The 20,726-nt window shown below is 43.6% G+C and overlaps 1 long non-coding RNA gene across 1 annotated transcript; it reads left to right on the plus strand.

Moving 5' to 3' along the window:
* The first annotated feature begins 813 nt into the window (after positions 1-813).
* LOC110499584 lies at positions 814-3,612 on the plus strand. Its single transcript, XR_002469981.2, has 3 exons — positions 814-1,243; positions 1,347-1,435; positions 1,739-3,612. It is a non-coding gene; the product is annotated as an uncharacterized LOC110499584 (long non-coding RNA).
* The last annotated feature ends 17,114 nt before the right edge of the window (positions 3,613-20,726 follow it).

Below are 20,726 nucleotides of genomic sequence, written 5' to 3' on the forward strand. Positions count from 1 at the left end.
TCATTTTACCATACATGCTTTATTGGTCATTTACACAGATATTCTGTCTCAGTGACCAACCTGTCACACAAAACACACCTCAGGCTGGGAGAAGCTCATGGACACTTAGGTTGGCAAGTTGAGAACAAGTTCTCATTTACAATTGCGACCTGTCCAAGATAAAGCAAAGCAGTTCGACACATACAACAACACAGAGTTACACATGGAGTAAAACAAACATACAGTCAATAATACAGTAGAAAAATAAGTCTATATACAATGTGAGCAAGTGAGGTGAGATAAGGGAGGTAAAGGCAAAAAGGGGTAAACTTAGGGGTAAAGTGCCTTTCTCAAAGGCATAACAACAATACCTGCTGTTGTTGCCGTATACAGTGATAATGTAGCTGGTAACCGTCTGGCTGCCAGATCACTCCCTGCAGGCAACTCGGGGGTTGAAACCGGCAATCTGCCGGTCACAGGCCTGCCTTTCGAACCTCGGCCCTACTGCCACCCCTATTCATTTTGCTCGTTCCTCTCTCCCTTTGCTTTGTTCACCATTTGACCTGGCTTATGAACCCGTCAAAGTATGTCATTTAGAAATGTGGGTGAAACTATCCCTTAAAAGTCTGCTGAATACTGGTGGGTTAAAAGTTGTTAAAAAAAACAAACAGACTTGAACTTGATTCTGTTTGCTGTGATTAACTAGCCTGGCTGACGTGACCCACGTGACTCACAGTGCAGGGAGAGCTGTGACCGCACTTGTCTGGAAAGGAGGCCGTTTGTTAATGCAATATTTGCTCAGAAATTGTGCGCGGGGTTTGACCGGTTCTCTCAACTGTTTTTTTCTTCTCCTGAGATTGAGACCTCTCATTGTTCGGATTTGAAAATGCAACTATTGTAATAGAACGGGCAGCGCTCGGGGCTGTGTGTGGCTGTGCGTGTGGGTGGCGGAGTGAGAAAGACACAGAGGAGCGCTAACCAGTAAAAGCACAGCCCCCTTCATTGTCGACACACTGTGCCAACAAGATCAAAGAGCCATTCCAAATGGAGGTCAAGAGGACTTTGAAACTTAGGTGCTAGCCAGACTAGTGATTAACTGCAATGGAAAAGTAATTGTTTGTCTGCTTTACGACAGATTGCTCAGGACTTCTCAATTTTTAACCCGGCGAAACTAGCTGAGAACTGGATTGCGGTCTTCGTGTACAAAATACTTTGAGTCGCCAGCCGAGAGAAGCAGGCCCAAGATCTTTTCTTCGAAGAGCAGGTATAGTTTGAAATGATGCTGCTGGTCATGCCTCAAGATGCTCATGATTTTCTTTTGCCTAAAACAATCAAGTTTATCACTAAACATTCTTCTCTCCGGATAGGAAAGGTAACATCGCCTTAAGACTTCTGTCAATGGCAGGAAGACATTCTTACCCGGCTTCGAAGAGACCAGAAAGTCCTTCATCAACTTGTAAGTTTAAATAGTGGATAGGCATAAGGGTATTCATGGGAAAATTAGATGACAGAATTTGTAAACACTGAATGAAAGGAACAGCATTTCAAAATATGTTATGCATAACTGCACACTCCAATGCATTGCTGTGTACATTAACCTTAGCCCAAAATGAATGGAAGATCTAGGCAACAAACAGGGAATGAGTGTTTATATGGATATAAATGGCTATATAATATACAAAATAAATAGTGTGTCAGTGTGCTTCCATGCTTTGCACAAGTCCTCATATTGTAAAATCTAATGATTTCTATCTAACAGGTTGGGACCAACATGGTTGAGTACCTGCACCAGGCAAAGGTGACCAGACCCTACCTATTTGTGTTGGCTCTTGGGGACAATTGTCTCTGCTCACAGGTGTTTACAATCATTAGCGGACAGGCATTGGAGCAAGGTACACTTTTTGGTGCACTGGATCAGTGCTTGAAGTTCTATTATGTGTTTGATATCAACTTTCCCAGACTGTGTGCCCCAGCATGGGAATTCCTACATGCCACGGTGTATCAGCTGCCAGGCTGTTGCGAGAATTTTTTTTTCTTCCACTGAACAAGAATGTATAAGTACCTGCTCTTGTATGTAGTGGGAGTGACAGGATAATTGTTTGTGTTCCTGTGAGTTTGTCACATCCTGACCATAGTTTGCTTTGTATGTTTGTATGTTTTGTTTGGTCAGGCTGTGATCTGAGTGGGCATTCTATGTTGGATGTCTAGTTTGTCTGTTTCTGTGTTTGGCCTGATATGGTTCTCAATCAGAGGCAGGTGTTAGTCGTTGTCTCTGATTGGGAACCATATTTAGGTAGCCTGTTTTGTCATTGTGGGTTATTGTCTATGTCTATGTTAGTTGCTTGTGTCAGCACAGTTCTTATTATAACTTCACGGTTGTTAGTCCTTTATTGTTTTGTGTTCAGTGCTTTCTGTAATTAAAATATCATCATGAACACATACCACGCTGCATTTTGGTCATCGTGATAGAACAATGGCTGGATGAGCCATGAGCGTCTCATATTCCAATGCTAATATGCTCTTAAGACTATTTATAGCTCTGTTAAATTTACTTTTAGTTTGTTTTAATGAATTTGTGCCTGCTTTTTGCCTAGTCAATGGTATGTGCTTCTTTGCTTTTAGTTCAACTACTGTTGCACACAAATCTCTATATATTTGTATGAATAATATATGACATTCTTTCTATAACAATTTATTTGAAATACAAATGTTACATTTTGAGGATTGTGAATAGTGCTTTATTTATGAAATACAGTTATTACTTAAATATTGACAGTCATTAGTCCACACAATGTTTTCCACTTGTTCTCTATGTAACAATATTTTGTGTCACATCTGTCGTAAGGAGGAGACCAAGGCGCAGCGTGGTAAGCGTACATTCTTAATTTATTAAACAAATGAACACTGAAACAAAATAACAAACAACCGAACGGTGAAACTATAGACATGAGTGCTAACAGGCAACTACATATAGACAAGAACCCACAAAATACCCAAGGGAATATGGTCCCCAATCAGAGACAACAATAAACAGCTGCCTCTGATTGGGAACCAATTCCGGCCACCATAGACATACAATAAACCTAGACTTACAAAAAAACCTAGATATACAAAACCCATAGACAAGGTAAAACTAACATACCCACCCTAGTCACTCCCTGACCTAACCAAAATAAAGAAAACAAAGATAACTAAGGTCAGGGCGTGACAATTTTGACCAAATGTTATTTTATGGCAAAACAGCAAGATGTGTGTGCTGTCACCTAAGATCGCTTAAGCAGTATGTGTCAGTGAATTTGAACATATATTGACTAGCTCTGACACTGTATGATCGATAGATCTGTGTTAATACCACTGAAGACAGACAGTGTCACACTCACCAATGCTTTGTTTTTCTCAGATTGCGATCTGAGTGTGCACAGCAATTTCAGCTGAGGCTTCAGTCATGTTTGAACTGATTGGTTCATGAAATAATATCAATCAATTTTAATAATCAATCCTAGCTTTTGAAATCTTAACTTATGAAATAACACATAATTAGGCAGTTGGGCTTTGTTTCGGTGTGCTATTTAAAAAATATATATTCTTTGTTCATTATTGTGGACAATTCTCTGACGTGCTGTGATGTATGTTCTGAAATGCAGGCAAAACAAATCAATTATTTAAAATTCGACATCGTTTCTTGATTGTGTGTATATGTTTGTAGGAAAGGGAGAGGGCACGATGGTAGAGAGTTCAAAAATATGCAAGCAAAATTGAAATTACGATGACACTGAAAATAACCCAAAGATTACATTAAAAATTACCCAGCTGCTAGCCAACTCATCTCAAATCATCTTTAACGATAAAGCAGCATGGCAATAATCCTCAAATCCTGGACAGCTGAGACTTAATGAGGCAGTCCACCTCTACCTACAGCGGTGTGGAGTAGAGGTCAGCCCAGTGGTGTTCTGAAGCTCCAACAACCACACTAAAACACAGATAAGATTTATTAGACCTAATTGGTTCTGCATGAGGCCACAAGAATAGCAATTTTATCAGAAACTGCTAAAAAATGAGCAGTTTTGTGTTAATTAGCATAGGACTGTAGTCTGGACTCTAAGGTCCTTAGAGATTGGTTGGGTGTTGGAGTCCTGGGAATAGGATAGTAACATAATTCAGTGTTTTTATGAAGGTTAGAAAGTGGTGAGACTTCTGGAGACTGGACAAAAATAAACTTAACACCAGTTAAAGTTAATGCAAGTATTGGCTGATAATGAATTGTCATTCCGTACTGCATTTTCATGAGTTGTAGTGAAACTGTAGAATCTGTTTCTCTGTGATGGAAGTTAAACCCACTTGCAGACATCAGGCAGATCAGATCTCAACTCTCCTGCTGGGTGGTGTGAGTGCCAGAAACTGTATGGACGGCCTCCAGCCAGGCTTCTCTGGACCCCTGTGGAGTTTATAAGACCTCACACAACCCATACACTACCCTCACACTAAACAAACAAGAACCAGGACTTGGCTAGAGGGAGAGATCACCCACGCCCTGTCAAGCTGTTTTGGGGTAAAAATAGCTGATAAACACCCAGCCTGGCTGCTCAGATGTAGAGGCTCTCTCCTTTCGAGGCTCTGATTCTAGGTCTAGCTAGCTATCTACCTATATTGTGTTAACAGTGTTTTGTGGCTGGGTCTGACATGAAGAAACGGTACCGCTACAGTATCTCTGTACTGTCTGCCGGCACAGGGATAAGAACAGGGTTGGGGCCGATAGAAAAGAGGAATCCAGATGGAGTCTTTGGAAAGTTTATTTCAACAACACTGTGGACAATTCAAACTCGCTGGCACTCAGGTGTGTGGATGAAATAGGAGACAGATATAGAGATAGACAGACACACGTACACAAACACACACACCTCAAGAATCCAAGTTGTTGTCCATAGTAATACTGTAAGGACGGACGCTGGAGATGAGAAGCAGGTACGGGAAGTCAACGTTTATTGAAGAACAGACAGGTAACAAAACAGGAACAGAGTCGGGTAAACAACTACAATTAATGCTGAAGCTGGGAATAGAGCGGGGAAGCTGACAGATATAGGGGAGGTAATGACAGAGGTGATTGAGTCCTGGTGAGTCCAATGATCACTGATGCGCGTGACAGGGGGGCAGGTGTAGGCGTGACAGTACCCCCCCCCCCCCTCTAGGGGCGCAAACCAGCATCCCACCTGGGGGAGCCCGACGGGCCGGCCGAGGCATGGGTACTTGACAAGCCAGCTGAGCGTAAACTCTCGAACCGGCAGAGGCATGGGAGCCTGGCGAGCCAGCTGAGGCATAGGAGCCCGACGTTCCAGCTGGGATGTGAAAACATGACGATCTGGCTGAGGCCGGAAAAAGCCTGGCAATCCCGTTGAAAGCCTGGCAATCCCGTTGAGGGGTGGGAGCCCGATGATCCAGCGGAGGCGTAGCAGCCTGACGAGCCGCCTGGGAGTAAAAACATGACGATCCGGGTGAGGCCCGACGTGGGTTGTGCGCCTTCCGAGTCAACCGGGGTAAGAGCCTCTCGAGCCAGCTAGTGTGTGACAGCCCGACGAGCTGGCTTAGGCACCCCTGGTTCCATCGGTGGCGGCCCCCGGACACGATGTCACCAACAACCGGAACGCCAGCTCTCCCCGATGCTTCATATGACGTCTTTAGCATTCTGTAACGACCGACGCTGGAGATGAGAAGCAGGTAAAGGGAGTCAACATTTATTCAGGAACAGACAGGTAGCAAACCAGGAACAGCGTCAGCACACGGGTAAACAACGACACATGACAATTAATGCTTAAGCGGGGAACAGAGCAGGGAACCAGACAGATATAGGGGAGGTAATGACAGAGGTGATTGAGTCCAGATGAGTCCATTGATCGTTGATGAGCTTGACGGAGGGAAGGCAGGTGTGTGTAACGATGATGGTAGGAGTGCGTAATACTGGGGAGCCTGGCGCCTTCGAGCTCCAGGGAGGGGGAGCAGGAGCAGGCGTGACAAACACGAAATACACTGCAAGTATTCAGACCCCTTGACTTTTTCCACATTTTGTTACGTTACATCCTTATTATAAAATGTGTTAAATAAAACTATCTACACACAATTCCCCATAATGACAAAGCGAAAACAGATATTTATAATTTTGTAAAAACAGGAACCTTATTTACCGAAGTATTCAGACCGTTTGCTATAAGACTTGAAATTCAGCTCAGGGGCATCCTATTTCCATTGATCATCCTTGAGATGTTTCTACAACTTGAACATCTCCGGAGAGACCTAAAAACAGCTGTGCAGCAACGCTCCCTATCCAACCTGACAGAGATTGAGAGGACCTGCAGAGAAGAATGAGAGGAACTCCCCAAATCCAGGTGTGCCAAGCTTGTGCGTCATACCCAAGAAGACTTGAGACTGTAATCGCTGCCAAAGGTGCTTCAACAAGTTATTGAGTAAATAATCTGAATACTTATTTAAATGTGATGTTTCAGTTTTTTTTATACATTTGCTAAAATTTCCCAAATGTTTTTTGCTTTGTCACTATGGTGTATTGTGTGTAGATTGACGAGGGAAAACATCTATGTAATCCATTTTAGATTAAGGCTGTGACATAAGAAAATGTAGAAAAAGTTAAGGGGTCTGAATACTTTCCGAATGCACTGTAAATGTATCGGAGACCAGGCAGTACTCAGGGTGAGAGGTAACAAATCTAACAGCTGTAGCCTCTGTAGTAAGCTCTCTAACAGTGCTGACCAAACAGGTTACTACCACAGTGGTCCAGAGAATGGCAAGAATCAGCACTGAATCTTCTGTAAATATCTGGCTTTTAGATAAATTTACATTTGGGAAATGTTCATAATTTACTGCTGCCAAAACGGTTTAGACCCACTTCCTTCTGCTAACTTCTGCAACAAAGTATGAACCAGAGCAGCATGCAAGGTTTCTGCGATTGTGGGATGGTGACACAATTTATTTTAGTTGTTCAACCTTTATTTATACAGCTGATCCCATCGGGGTTAAATATATTTTTTTCAGGGCAATCCTGTACATTTTGAATTGCCTGCTGAAGCTTACTTTCTGTTGAGGGACAGCTGTTAAAAATAAAATAAAAATTACAAATCAAATGTATTTATGTAGCCCTTCTTACATCAGCAGATATCTCAAAGTGCTGTACAGAACCCCAGCCTAAAACCACAAACAGCAAGCAATGCAGGTGTAGAAGTACAACAGCTAGGAAAAACTCCCTAGAAAGGCCAAAACCTAGGAAGAAACCTAGAGAGTAACCATGCTATGAAGGGTGGCCAGTCCTCTTCTGGCTGTGCAGGGTGGAGATTACAACAGAACATGGCCAAGATGTTCTAATGTTCATAAATGACCAGCATGGTCAAATAATAATAATTACAGTAGTTGTCGAGGGTGCAGCAAGTCAGCACCTCAGGAGTAAATGTCAGTTGGCTTTTCATAGCCGATCATTGAGAGTATCTCTACCACTCCTGCTGTCTCTAGAGAGTTGAAAACAGCAGGTCTGGGACAGGTAGCACGTCCGGTGAACAGGTCAGGGTTCCATAGCTGCAGGCAGAACAGTTGAAACTGGAGCAGCAGCACGGCCAGGTGGATTGGGACAGAAAGGACTGACCCGAGCCCCCCGACACATAAACTACTGCAGCATAAATACTGGAGGCTGAGACAGGAGGCCCCATCCGATGATACCCCCAGACAGGGCCAAACAGGCAGGATATAACCCCACCTACTTTGCCAAAGCACAGCCCCCACACCACTAGAGGGATATCTTCCACCACCAACTTACCATCCTGAGACAAGGCCGAGTATAGCCCACAAAGATCTCCGCCACGGCACAACCCAAGGGGGGGCGCCAACCCAGACAGGAAGATGACGTCAGTGACTCAACTCACTAAAGTGACGCACCCCTCCTAGGGACGGCATGGAAGAGCACCAATAAGCCAGTGACTCAGCCCCTGTAATAGGGTTAGAGGCAGAGAATCCCAATGGAGAGAGGGGAACCGGCCAGTCAGAGACAGCAAGGGCGGTTTGTTGCTCCAGAGCCTTTCCGTTCACCTTCACATTCCTGGGCCAGACTACACTCAATCATTTGACCCACTGAAGAGATGAGTCTTCAGTAAAGACTTAAAGGTTGAGACCGAGTCTGCGTCCCTCACATGGGTAGGCAGACCATTCCAAAAAAATTGAGCTCTATAGGAGAAAGCCCTGCCTCCAGCTGTTTGCTTAGAAATTCTAGGGACAATTAGGAGGCCTGCGTCTTGTGACCGTAGCGTACATGTAGGTGTGTACAGCAGGACCAAATCGGAAAGATAGGTAGGAGAAAGCCCATGTGAAGCTTTGTAGGTTAGCAGTAAAACCTTGAAATCAGCCCTTGCCTTAACAGGAAGCCAGTGTAGGGAGGCTAGCACTGGAGTAATATGATCACATTTTTGGGTTCTAGTCAGGATTCTAGCAGCCGTGTTTAGCACTAAATGAAGTTTATTTAGTGCTTTATCCGGGTAGCTGAAAAGTAGAGCACTGCAGTAGTCTAACCTAGAAGTTAAAAGCTCGGATTAATTTTTCTGCGTCATTTTTGGACAGAAAGTTTCTGATTTTTGCAATATTAAGTAGATGGAAAAAAGCTGTCCTTGAAACAGTCTTGATATGTTCGTCAAAAGAGAGATCAGGGTCCAGAGTAACGCCGAGGTCCTTCACAGTTTTATTTGAGACGACTGTACAACCATGAAGATTAATTGCCACATTCAACAGAAGATCTCTTTGTTTCTTGGGACCTAGAACAAGCATCTCTGTTTTGTCCGAGTTTAAAAGTAGAAAGTTTGCAGCCATCCACTTCCTTATGTTTGAAACACAGGCTTCTAGCAAGGGCAATTCTGGGGCTTCACCATGTTTCATTGAAATGTACAGCTGTGTGTCATCCGCATAGCAGTGGAAGTTAACATTATGTTTTCGAATGACATCCCCATGAGGTAAAATATATAGTGAAAACAATAGTGGTCCTAAAACGGAACCTTGAGGAACACTGGAATTTACAGTTGATTTGTCAGAGGACAAACCATTCACAGAGACCAACTGATATCTTTCCAACAGATAAGATCTGAACCAGGCCAGAACTTGTCCGTGTAGACCAATTTGGGTTTCCAATCTCTCCAAAAGAATGTGGTGATCGATGGTATCTAAAGCAGCACTAAGGTCTAGGAGCACGAGGACAGATGCAGAGCCTCGGTCTAACGCCATTAAAAGGTCCTTTCCCAAATTCACAAGTGCAGTCTCAGTGCTATGATGGGGTCTAAAACCAGACTGAAGCATTTCGTATACATTGTTTGTCTTCAGGAAGGCAGTGTTTTGCAGCGCAACAGCTTTTTCTAAAATTCTTGAGAGGAATGGAAGATTCGATATAATATATAGGCATATTATGCCTATAAGGTTTTTATATTTTCTCGGTCAAGGTTTGGCGTTTTCAAGAGAGGCTTTATTACTGCCAGTTTTAGTAAGTTTGGTACACATCCGTTGGATAGAGAGCCGTTTATTATGTTCAACATAGGAGGGCCAAGCACATGAAGCAGCTTTTTCAGTAGTTCAGTTGGAATAAGGTCCCGTGTGTGGCTTGAAGGTTTATGATTATTTTCATCATTGTGTCAAGAGATATAGTACTAAAACACTGGAGTGTCTCTCTTGATCCTAGGTCCTGGCAGATTTGTGCAGACTCAGGACAACTGAACTTTGGAGGAATACACAGATTTAAAGAAGAGTCTGTAATTTGCTTTCTATTGATCATGATCTTTTCCTCAAAGAAGTTCAGGAATTTATTACTGCTGAAGTGAAAGCCATCCTTTCTTGGGGAATACTGCTTTTTAGTTAGCTTTGCGACAGTATCAAAAAGACATTTCGGATTGTTCTTATTTTCCTCAATTAAGTTGGAAAAATAGCATGATCGAGCAGCAGTGAGGGCTCTTCGATACTGCACTGTACTGTCTTTCCAAGCTAGTCGGAAGACTTCCAGTTTGGTGTGGCGCCATTTCCGTTCCAATTGTCTGACAGCTGGATTCAGAGCCCGGGTATTTTCTGTATTTCAGGGAGCTAGTTTCTTATGACAAATGTTTTTCGTTTTTAGGGGTGCAACTGCATCTAGGGTATTGCGCAAGGTTAAATTGTGTTCCTCAGTTAGGTGGTTAACTGATTTTTTTCCTCTGACGTACACACAACTAAACTAAATTAGATTAATAATCCAAGAAAATTATTCCATTAAATGCATCGATATGAGAAGGGTGTGTGTTGTAACATCCACAATCTCTTTAAAAAATATTCAAGCAAGTTAAATAGTCTGCTTGCATGTCTACACATACAACATTAACCCCAAACATGGATATTCATTAGGAAAATGTGCATTCCAATAAATAGCCCAGACTTTTCCCCCAGACATATCAATGGGATTTTCAACACACTGTACAATTGATAAATGAAGACATGTATGTGGCTTGCACAAGCATCATTCCCTGTGTTTTTGGGAGGGAATGCATTGAAAATACATGTCCATGAACACCCACCCATGTTTATTCAACAACTTGGTGTTAACCCAGCAGGCAAAACTGGTTGAAATTACCTAATAATTCATGTAAAACTGCTTGTAATGACAAAATTTCAACCAGTTTTTACCCTGTGGCAAGTTAAAAGCTGTTCATTAAGCACATGTATTCCCTTTGATACAGTCACAGTGCACACACAACAGAGAAATGCATGGTAAAACCGACATGTCATTAGCATACTTCACATATTCTTAAGATATGTTTTCAAGTCAGTGTCTCATGTATTACACATACTGTATCTTGTTGATGAAATATGTTCTGGTGTCACTAACATGTGTCTGTTCAAATATGATCGACAAATGATTGACACTGATCCAATGATTTCACGTAAGAGTGGCATCTCAGCCGTGAAACGTTGTCCAGGCCCCATGGCATGTGTAAAGAGAATTAGGGTTCAGACAACGTTTAAAGAATGTTAACGTAGTTAACGTTTAAATAATGTTATCGTTTAACTTCATATGGCTGCAGGGGCAATATTGAGTAGCTTGGATGAAAAGGTGCCCATTGTAAACGGCCAGCTCCTCAGTCTCAGTTGCTAATATGTGCATATTATTATCAGTATTGGATAGAAAACACTCTAAAGTTTCCAAAACTGTCGAAATATTGTCTGTGAGTATAACAGAACTGATATTGCAGGCGAAACCCTGAGGAAAATCTAAACAGGAAGTGGCTTCTTTTTGAAAACTCCATGTTCCATAGCCTCCCTTTGCTGGATTTAAACCAGATTCCTTTTCCTATTGCTTCCTCAAGGTGTCAACAGTCTTAAGACATAGTTTCAGGCTTTTATTTTGAAAAATGAGCCAGAACGAAAACATTGCGTCAAGTGGTCACATGAGTTTTGCTAGCGCAACAGAATTCGGGCAGCAATTTCCTTTCCCTCTCCTACTGTGAAAGACATTTGCGGTTGATATATTATCGATTATATTTTCGTCTGCGTTGTCGTGACCGCTCTTTCCTGTGGATTTCTGAAAATAACGCGACAAACAAACAGAGGTATTTTGGATATAAAATAATCTTTATGGAACAAACGGAACATTTGTTGTGTAACTGGGAGTCTCGTGAGTGAAAACATCTGAAGATCATCAAAGGAAAATTATTAATTTGATTGCTTTTCTGATATTCGTGACCGAGCTACCTGATGCTAAGTGTACTTAATGTTTTATCGTGCGATCGATAAACTTACACAAACGCTTGGATTGCTTTCGCTGTAAAGCAAATAATAATTTCTAAATCTGACACGACAGGTGGATTAACAAAAGGCTAAACTGTGTTTTCCTATATTGCACTTGTGATTTCATGAACATAAATATTTATAGAAATATTTATTGTATGTAGCGCTATGCTATTCAGCGGTTGTTGATGACACTTAACCCGGTAAGGGGATTGCAGCCATAAGAGGTTAAACGATAAGAAAAATCATAAAATGACATGAATTCACAATTCAGATATGGCAATGCAGCACAATCTCCAGCAGACCTGGCTACCTACCAGACTAGCCTAGGCAGCCGATAGAGCATGCCGCTAGATCTCCACAAAATCATCTAGGCTTGATGTACATTCCCGGGTAATACACTTGTGTCCCCTTAAGACTGGCTCGTACATAAAACATCCTCCATTCAGGCTGCAAAGGCATCATTATCCTCCATAACTGGCTTTAATGGTGAGAATGCTTGAGTGGCTAATGCCTAGGAATGTTATACGCGGATGATGTGTATCACGTTCAGCCAATCAGGTTGCAGCAGTCTGTTGTTTACCCCTGGCTGAACGTGGAGCGCAACATCAGGAAGTAGCATTAGCCACTCTAGCATGGTGGTGGAAAATGGCATTTCGTAAAGAAAGTATGCATATTTTCTAGACGATTGTGCAGATCTAGTGCCCATGCAAAACTCTTAACCTTATGCCTAACCCGAAATTAAGACCAAAAAACGAACTTTTGTTTTCATGAATGTTTGCAATATAGCCAATTTTGACTTTGTGGCTGTGCTATCTAGTGGAAACCCCAACAGACGGTGCACACCTTACTGCTGTCCCACAATCACTCAGCAACGATGGTAGTTAATGCAGTTTGAGATTCTCTGCTGTGTACCCCTCCTCCATGATCTCAGTTGTCAGTAGTACATGGGACTTCATGTCCCACTTGTCATTAGGTACATTAGGTACAGGTACTCAAGTCCTTCTGTTCACCTGATTTAGAATTCCTCACAATCAAATGTCGACCGCATTATCTACCAAGGGAATTTTCTTCGATTATAATCACAGCCGTAGATATTCCCCCCCAAGCAGACACATCGATGGCTCTGAACAAACTTTATTTGACTCTTTGCAAACTGGAATCCATTTATCCGGAGGCTGCATTCATTGTAGCTGGGGATTTTAACAAGGCTAATCTGAAAACAAGACTCCCTAAATTTTATCAGCATATCGATTGCGCAACCAGGGCTGGAAAAACCTTGGATCACTGCTATTCTAACTTCCGCGACGCATATAAGGCCCTGCCCCGCCCTCCTTTCGGAAAAGCTGACCACGACTCCATTTTGTTGATCCCTGCCTACAGACAGAAACTAAAACAAGAAGCTCCCGCGCTGAGGTCTGTTCAACGCTGGTCCGACCAATCTGATTCCACACTCCAAGACTGCTTCCATCACGTGGACTGGGATATGTTTCGTATTGCGTCAGACAACATTGACGAATACGCTGATTCGGTGAGCGAGTTCATTAGAACGTGGGTTGAAGATGTCGTTCCCATAGCAACGATTAAAACATTCCCAAACCAGAAACCGTGGATTGATGACAGCATTCGCGTGAAACTGAAAGGCCAAACCACTGCTTTTAATCAGGGCAAGGTGACCGGAAACATGACCGAATACAAACAGTGTAACTGTTCCCTCTGCAAGGCAATCAAACAAGCTAAGCGTCAGTATAGAGACAAAGTAGAATCTCAATTCAACGGCTCAGACATAAAGAGGTATGTGGCAGGGTCTACAGTCAATCACGGATTACAAAAAGAAAACCAGCCCCGTCACGGACCAGGATGTCTTGCTCCCAGGCAGACTAAATAACTTTTTTACCCGCTTTGAGGACAATACAGTGCCACTGACACGGCCCGCAACTAAAACATGCAGACTCTCGTTCACTGCAGCCGACGTGAGGAAAACATTTAAACGTGTCAACCCTCGCAAGGCTGCAGGCCCAGACGGCATCCCCAGCCGCGCCCTCAGAGCATGCGCAGACCAGCTGGCTGGTGTGTTTACGGACATATTCAATCAATCCCTATCCCAGTCTGTTGTTCCCACATGCTTCAAGAGGGCCACCATTGTTCCTGTTCCCAAGAAATCTAAGGTAACTGAGCTAAACGACTACCGCCCCGTAGCACTCACTTCCGTCATCATGAAGTGCTTTGAGAGACTAGTCAAGGACCATATCACCTCCGCCCTACCTGACACCCTAGACCCACTCCAATTTGCTTACCGCCCAAATAGGTCCACAGACGATGCAATCTCAACCACACTGCACACTGCCCTAACCCATCTGGACAAGAGGAATACCTATGTGAGAATGCTGTTCATCGACTACAGCTCGGCATTTAACCCTGGGTCTCGACCCCGCCCTGTGCAACTGGGTACTGGCCTTCCTGACGGGCCGCCCCCAGGTGGTGAGGGTAGGCAACAACATTTCCACCCCGCTGATCCTCAACACTGGGGCCCCACAAGGGTGCGTTCTGAGCCCTCTCCTGTACTCCCTGTTCACCCACGACTGCGTGGCCACGCACGCCTCCAACTCAATCATCAAGTTTGCGGACGACACAACAGTGGTAGGCTTGATTACCAACAACGACGAGACGACCTACAGGGAGGAGGTGAGGGCCCTCGGAGTGTGGTGTCAGGAAAATAACCTCACACTCAACGTCAACAAAACTAAGGAGATGATTGTGGACTTCAGGAAACAGCAGAGGGAACACCCCCCTATCCACATCGATGGAACAGTAGTGGAGAGGGTAGTAAGTTTTAAGTTCCTCGGCGTACACATCACAGACAAACTGAATTGGTCCACCCACACAGACAGCATCGTGACGAAGGCGCAGCAGCGCCTCTTCAACCTCAGGAGGCTGAAGAAATTCGGCTTGTCACCTAAAGCACTCACAAACTTCTACAGATGCACAATCGAGAGCATCCTGTCGGGCTGTATCACCGCCTGGTACATTAACTGCTCCGCCCACAACCGTAAGGCTCTCCAGAGGGTAGTGAGGTCTGCACAACGCATCACCGGGGGCAAACTACCTGCCCTCCAGGACACCTACACCACCCGATGTCACAGGAAGGCCATAAAGATCATCAAGGACAACAACCACCCGAGCCACTGCCTGTTCACCCCGCTATCATCCAGAAGGCGAGGTCAGTACAGGTGCATCAAAGCTGGGACCGAGAGACTGAAAAACAGCTTCTATCTCAAGGCCATCAGACTGTTAAACAGCCACCACTAACATTGAGTGGCTGCTGCCAACACACTGACTCAACTCCAGCCACTTTAATAATGGGAATTGATGTGAAATGATGTAAAATATATCACTAGCCACTTTAAACAATGCTACCTAATATAATGTTACATACCCTACATTATTCATCTCATATGTATATGTATATACTGTACTCTATATCATCTACTGCATCTTTGTGTAATACATGCATCACTAGCCACTTTAACTATGCCACTTTGTTTACATACTCATCTCATATGTATATACTGCACTCAATACCATCTACTGTATCTTGCCTATGCCGCTCTGTACCATCACTCATTCATATATCTTTATGTACATATTCTTTATCCCCTTACACTTGTAAGGTAGTAGTTTTGGAATTGTTAGCTAGATTACTTGTTGGTTATTACTGCATTGCCGGAACTAGAAGCACAAGCATTTCGCTACACTCGCATTAACATCTGCTAACCACGTGTATGTGACAAATAAAATTTGATTTGATTTGATTAAAGTGATGGGTCGTTGCAGTGATGTATGACAGCGTGTTCATGGACGTCCAACAATCTGTTGCTCCACATATGGTGTTTGAGAGCTGGTGCTTTGTAGGCCTACTTGCAGAGTAATCATTGTATAATTTCTCCATCCGGGCCGTCACAGTTTTTCGACATGGCATCTTGCAGACTGGTTCTAGACATACCGTTAGGGCAACATTGAAGCCGACATCGTCTACCATTGGCAATGGCTGCATATCAACTGCAATAATTTCTGTAATCAGCCCTGGGTCCCTTATCACACTGCTGCCAGCAACGGGTTAGGTAACTTGGGTCTCATGGTGCCTCCCTTTAAGCATTGCACCTGTACTGCCACTGCAGCTCAATTCCCCCCTACAACGTTTGCATTTCACAACCTTCTCATTTAAACATCTCAAAGTACTGTCATAGCAGAGTTTGCTGCTGTCGCATCCCTGTCTTGCCCTTTGCCATTTTTTCTTGCGGACTTGCGGAGCGCTTTATATCCGTCGCAAATCATTTTAAAGATGCATATCTCCTCCTACTAACGTTATAGAATTGTTGCGTTAGGTATTTGTATATAAAAAAAATGACCCTTTATGAGGATGATCGGGACCAGTTATCAGTAGTTTTGTAAACCTTTTCTAAAACGTTAATGATCGAATTTGCATCTAACGTCACAGCCGTAAAGACATTATTTCAGGAATGGAAATTGAATGCTGAGAAATAGAATGAAAGAATAAGTAAACATTCCATTAATGCTTCCTGTATCTAACTAGCAGATGGTCCGTGTTCTCTCTGTTCTCCCTGCCTGCCTGTCGTTGCTTACGGACAACTAACAGAAGAGCTTTCACGGGCTAAGCCCCGCTCTAAAACAGCCTTTATTCTCACATAGTATAAGCTTATCTATACTGTGTGTTTATCATAGCGTACTTTGTGTGTGTGTGTGTGTGTGTGTGTGTGTGTGTGTGGCAGCGTAGGGTCTGTGTAGCAATGTAAGCCCACACACCAACACAAATCTTTTCTAACCTCCAACTTCACACCTAAGCCTGGGATAAATGATACAGTATACAGAACATGCACACCCTCCCACACAGACATCTACAGTAGACACACACACACACACACACACACACACACACACACGTCCCTCTCCAAACACACACTGAAAGAGATTAGTATTATGGTACTGTATATTGTTAGCTGTGTACAAGGCGGTTGTTGTTTTGTGCAGATCTTCTCCCCACGGTTTTCCTACTGTCAACCACTCAGAGAGAGACGTGTCTCATTACAGTCCTACTTGGGGGCATTTCCACCTCACAATCTCTCACTATGTCTCTGCTCTGTAAATACACATGTGAATATTGAACACAGAGGAAATAGAACATTCAGTTAGTTGCCCAAGAAACAAATACTATGATTACAATTGGAAGTTCATTACTGTTCAGAGTGACAATGAAATTAATCTTCTGTCAGACTTCTCTTTACTGTTTTACCATCATGAGATTTTCTCATCATCTCATTAAATAAAGGAGTAATGTTGCAATATGGAAAGCGGGAAGGGCTCAAACATGGCTACCATCTACATGTAAAATACCTGTTATGTTTATCAGTCTGTTTGGGAACAGGATACATAGACTCTATGCATGGCAGTAGGTAAAACATTAAAGATACAAATTCCTGTTCATTATATGCAGTTTGGATAAACAGCCAGGCATATGAGAAATATATATATATCACGGTTCTCCCCAGGATTTTCTAACAGGGTGATGCTGCTGAGTATGGCGGGGGAGGCTTGGAAGTGGGTGGTGCTCCCCTTTGTGCTCCAAGATTTTTGCGTTATTGAACACATCTAACTGCCATTTTCCTGCAATCTTGTTAAAAAAATTGCCTTTAATGATTAGAAACAAAGTAATAGTTGTGCAGCCAGTCCACAAGGTGACACAGCTCCCCTCTTACATTTTTTGGGGAGAATCCTGAATATTTTCAGTGCCATTTTGTCTGTTTTCATTCCCATGTGTTCCATCCCCAACAAATCCCACAGAGTTGTTTTGGTAGTATGCTTGTCTCCTATCTAGGGTGTACTGTTCTTTGCACTGTATAAATTGACCCTCCCCCCTCACCCCCACATTTTACACTGATGAAAATAGATTGCATCGCACCTACCGCTATAGTGCAGCCGAGACACTTGACACACCAGATCCCAGCTCATATCTCCAATTCAAAACCATGCCATTACACAGAATATAGATTACTTCTGGGATCAATCCCTGCCACTCGGAGAATGGAGAGGACGCCAAAAGTAATGGAACGTTTGTGTGAGTGTGTGTGTGCGCATGTTTGTGTGTGCGTGCATGTGCCCATTTAAGCTAAAAGTCTATCCATATTTATGTGCATGCGTGTGTGTGTGTGTGTGCACGCTTGTGGCCATGAAAATGCATTCAATATATTGAGACAAATACTGTCGCCGTATTTCTTTCCCTGCGCCAAGATAAGGCCTTTTGGCAGCAGTAGTGAGTTTACAAACGGTGACCTCGGGGTCAGAGCCTTTACAACAAGTAGCCTTGTTCCCCACACACACTTGCAGGAGTCATTCAGAAAGCTAGAAAGTTGGCCTTGTGATGATAACAGGGTTAAAGAAGAGGTTCCAAACTGTCAGATAGATGCGTGTTTAGCTTTCTTTTCCCCTCTGTATCTTTGGGCAAGAAATGAAAACGAGTATCCTGGTAGCAGACGGCTTACTGTCAGCAGTGCCGGATATGAGTAATGTGTAGAGAAGAGGTATAAATGTATACACCTCTTTCTATCGACGGGTTTTCAGCTGGAATCATCACACTGACTTTGATGTTGTGGGGTAGGTATTTTGAGTAGGCAGATGTGTTAGAAGACAGTATAGCAGGAGTGTGTGTGTTTGTGTCGGAGAATCGCTTTGCTTTAATGAACCGTATTATTTCATACCCAATCTGTGCATTATGTTATGCTTCAGTTAGGGCAGATGTGACTTTCCATATTCCAAACTAAATACTTTCCCTCTACCTGGAACATCATACCTCGGTAAAGGTAAAAGGCTAGGCGATATATCGTATTTTACTATATACAGGTATTGATGCATGGACTGGTTTGGGTGTTTCATATTGGTATATTGGTATTTCGATGTTTGTCTGTTTTGAATAGTTTAGTTAATTTGCTACTTGAGTCATCTCTCTCCCGCTCTCCTTCCACACAAGCCTCACACCTGTCATTCAAGGAGAACAGTTTGGAATAAAATCTAATTGTATTGGTCGCATACACGTATTTAGCAGATGTTGTTGTGGGTGTTGCGAAATTCTTGTGTTCCTAGCTCCAAAAGTGCAGTAATATACTGTATATCACGTTTTAAGGTAAGACCCTGATGCAGACGAACTGCTGTAAGACATGGTTTTAATTCTAGACACAGGAAAGGTAGGAATTATACAGGGGGTACAGGGAAACAGAGGATGAGCACCAGAGGGGGTAATGATCTTGGAGCAGGGGGAGAAAGGTCTTGGCTTCCGGGGGTGTAGCCGCGGGGCTATAGCGGCGTGCCAGCGCATCTGGCTTGACCTTCTCGGATACCGGTTGATGCTGTGGAAGAGAAGTGGCCCGGGTCTTACTGAACCCCTCCCGGAGGTCCTGGTACTCTGCGGGACTGGGGCAATTTCCAAGCCCCCAGGAAGACATCCCGGGGCAGGCAGAACGGACTTCAGGCAATGAGTGTGGCAGGACATGCTCCAGTCCACGATGGCACCAGTAGCCCAGGCAATAGAGGGATTTTCTTGATGGAGCCAAGAGAATCCCAATACCACGGAAACCTGAGGAGACTCAACTAACAGGAATTGAATCATCTCGCTGTGGTTCCCTGACACTCGTAGGTTGATGGGGTTGGTCTGGTGGGTGACCCGGCCTATAGAGCACCCGTCCAGCACTCTAACATCCATGGAAATGGGGAGGGGTTGAGTTGGGATGCCATATTAGAAGATGTCATGTGTATATTTCCTTTTAAACAATTCCTAGTATACCAAAGTTTAAAACAGTGTGAGCTCCTGTTCACATGACCTGGAGTTTCTGATGCTAAAATGCTAACCGCACTATATACCGGGAGATTTCACGTGTGCTATTATCACATATGTGTTCAGTGCATTCGGAAGTATTCAGACTCCTACAGCCTTAATCTAAAACTGATTACATCGTATTTTTTTCTGTATCAATCGACACACAATATAACCCTATAATGACAAAGCCAAAACAGATTTTTAGAAAATGTATAATAAAAATAACAGAAATATCACATTTACATAAGTCTCTAGACCCTTTACTCGATACTTTGTTGAAGCACCTTTGGCAGCGATTACAGCCTGGAGCCATCTTGGGTATGACGCTACAAGCTTGGAACACCTGTATTTTGAGATTTTCTCCCATTCTTCTCTGCAGATCCTCTCAAGCACTGTCAGGTTGGATGGGGAGCCTCGCTGCACAGCTATTTTTAGGTCTCTCCAGAGATCTTGGATCGTTTTCAAGTCCGGGCTCTGGCTATTCAAGAACATTCAGAGACTTGTCCCGAAGCCACTCCTCCATTGTCTTGGCTGTGTGGTTAGGGTCCTTGTCCTGTCGGAAGGTGAACGTCCAATCTGAGGTCCCAGACTGAGGTCCTGAGCATTCTGGAGTAGGTTTCGATCAAGGATCTTTCTCTTCTTTCCCCTGATCCTGACTAGTCTCCCAGTCCCCGCTGTTGAAAAATATACCCGCAGGATGATGCTGCCAGCACTATGCTTCACCGTAGAGATGCGTGTTAGGTTTCCTCCAGACGTGAAGCTTGGCATTCAGGCCAAAGAGTTCAATCTTGGTTTCATTAGACCAGACAATCTTGTTTCTCATGGACTCAGAGTTCTTTAGGTGTCTTTTGGAAAAGTCTAAGCGGGCGTTCATGTGCCTTTTACAGAGGAATGGCTTCCGTCTGGCTACTCTACTATAAAGGCCTGATTGGTGGAATGCTGCAGAGATGGTTGTCCTTCTGAAAGTTTCTCTCATCTTCACAGATGAACTCTGGAGCTCTGTCAGAGCGACCATCTGGTTCTTTGTCACCTCTCTGGCCAAGGCCCTTCTCCCCCGATTGCTCAGTTTGGCTGTGCGGACAGC

Source organism: Oncorhynchus mykiss, chromosome 20 (genome assembly GCF_013265735.2).
Source record: "Oncorhynchus mykiss isolate Arlee chromosome 20, USDA_OmykA_1.1, whole genome shotgun sequence".
In the NCBI taxonomy this organism is placed as follows: domain Eukaryota; kingdom Metazoa; phylum Chordata; class Actinopteri; order Salmoniformes; family Salmonidae; genus Oncorhynchus; species Oncorhynchus mykiss.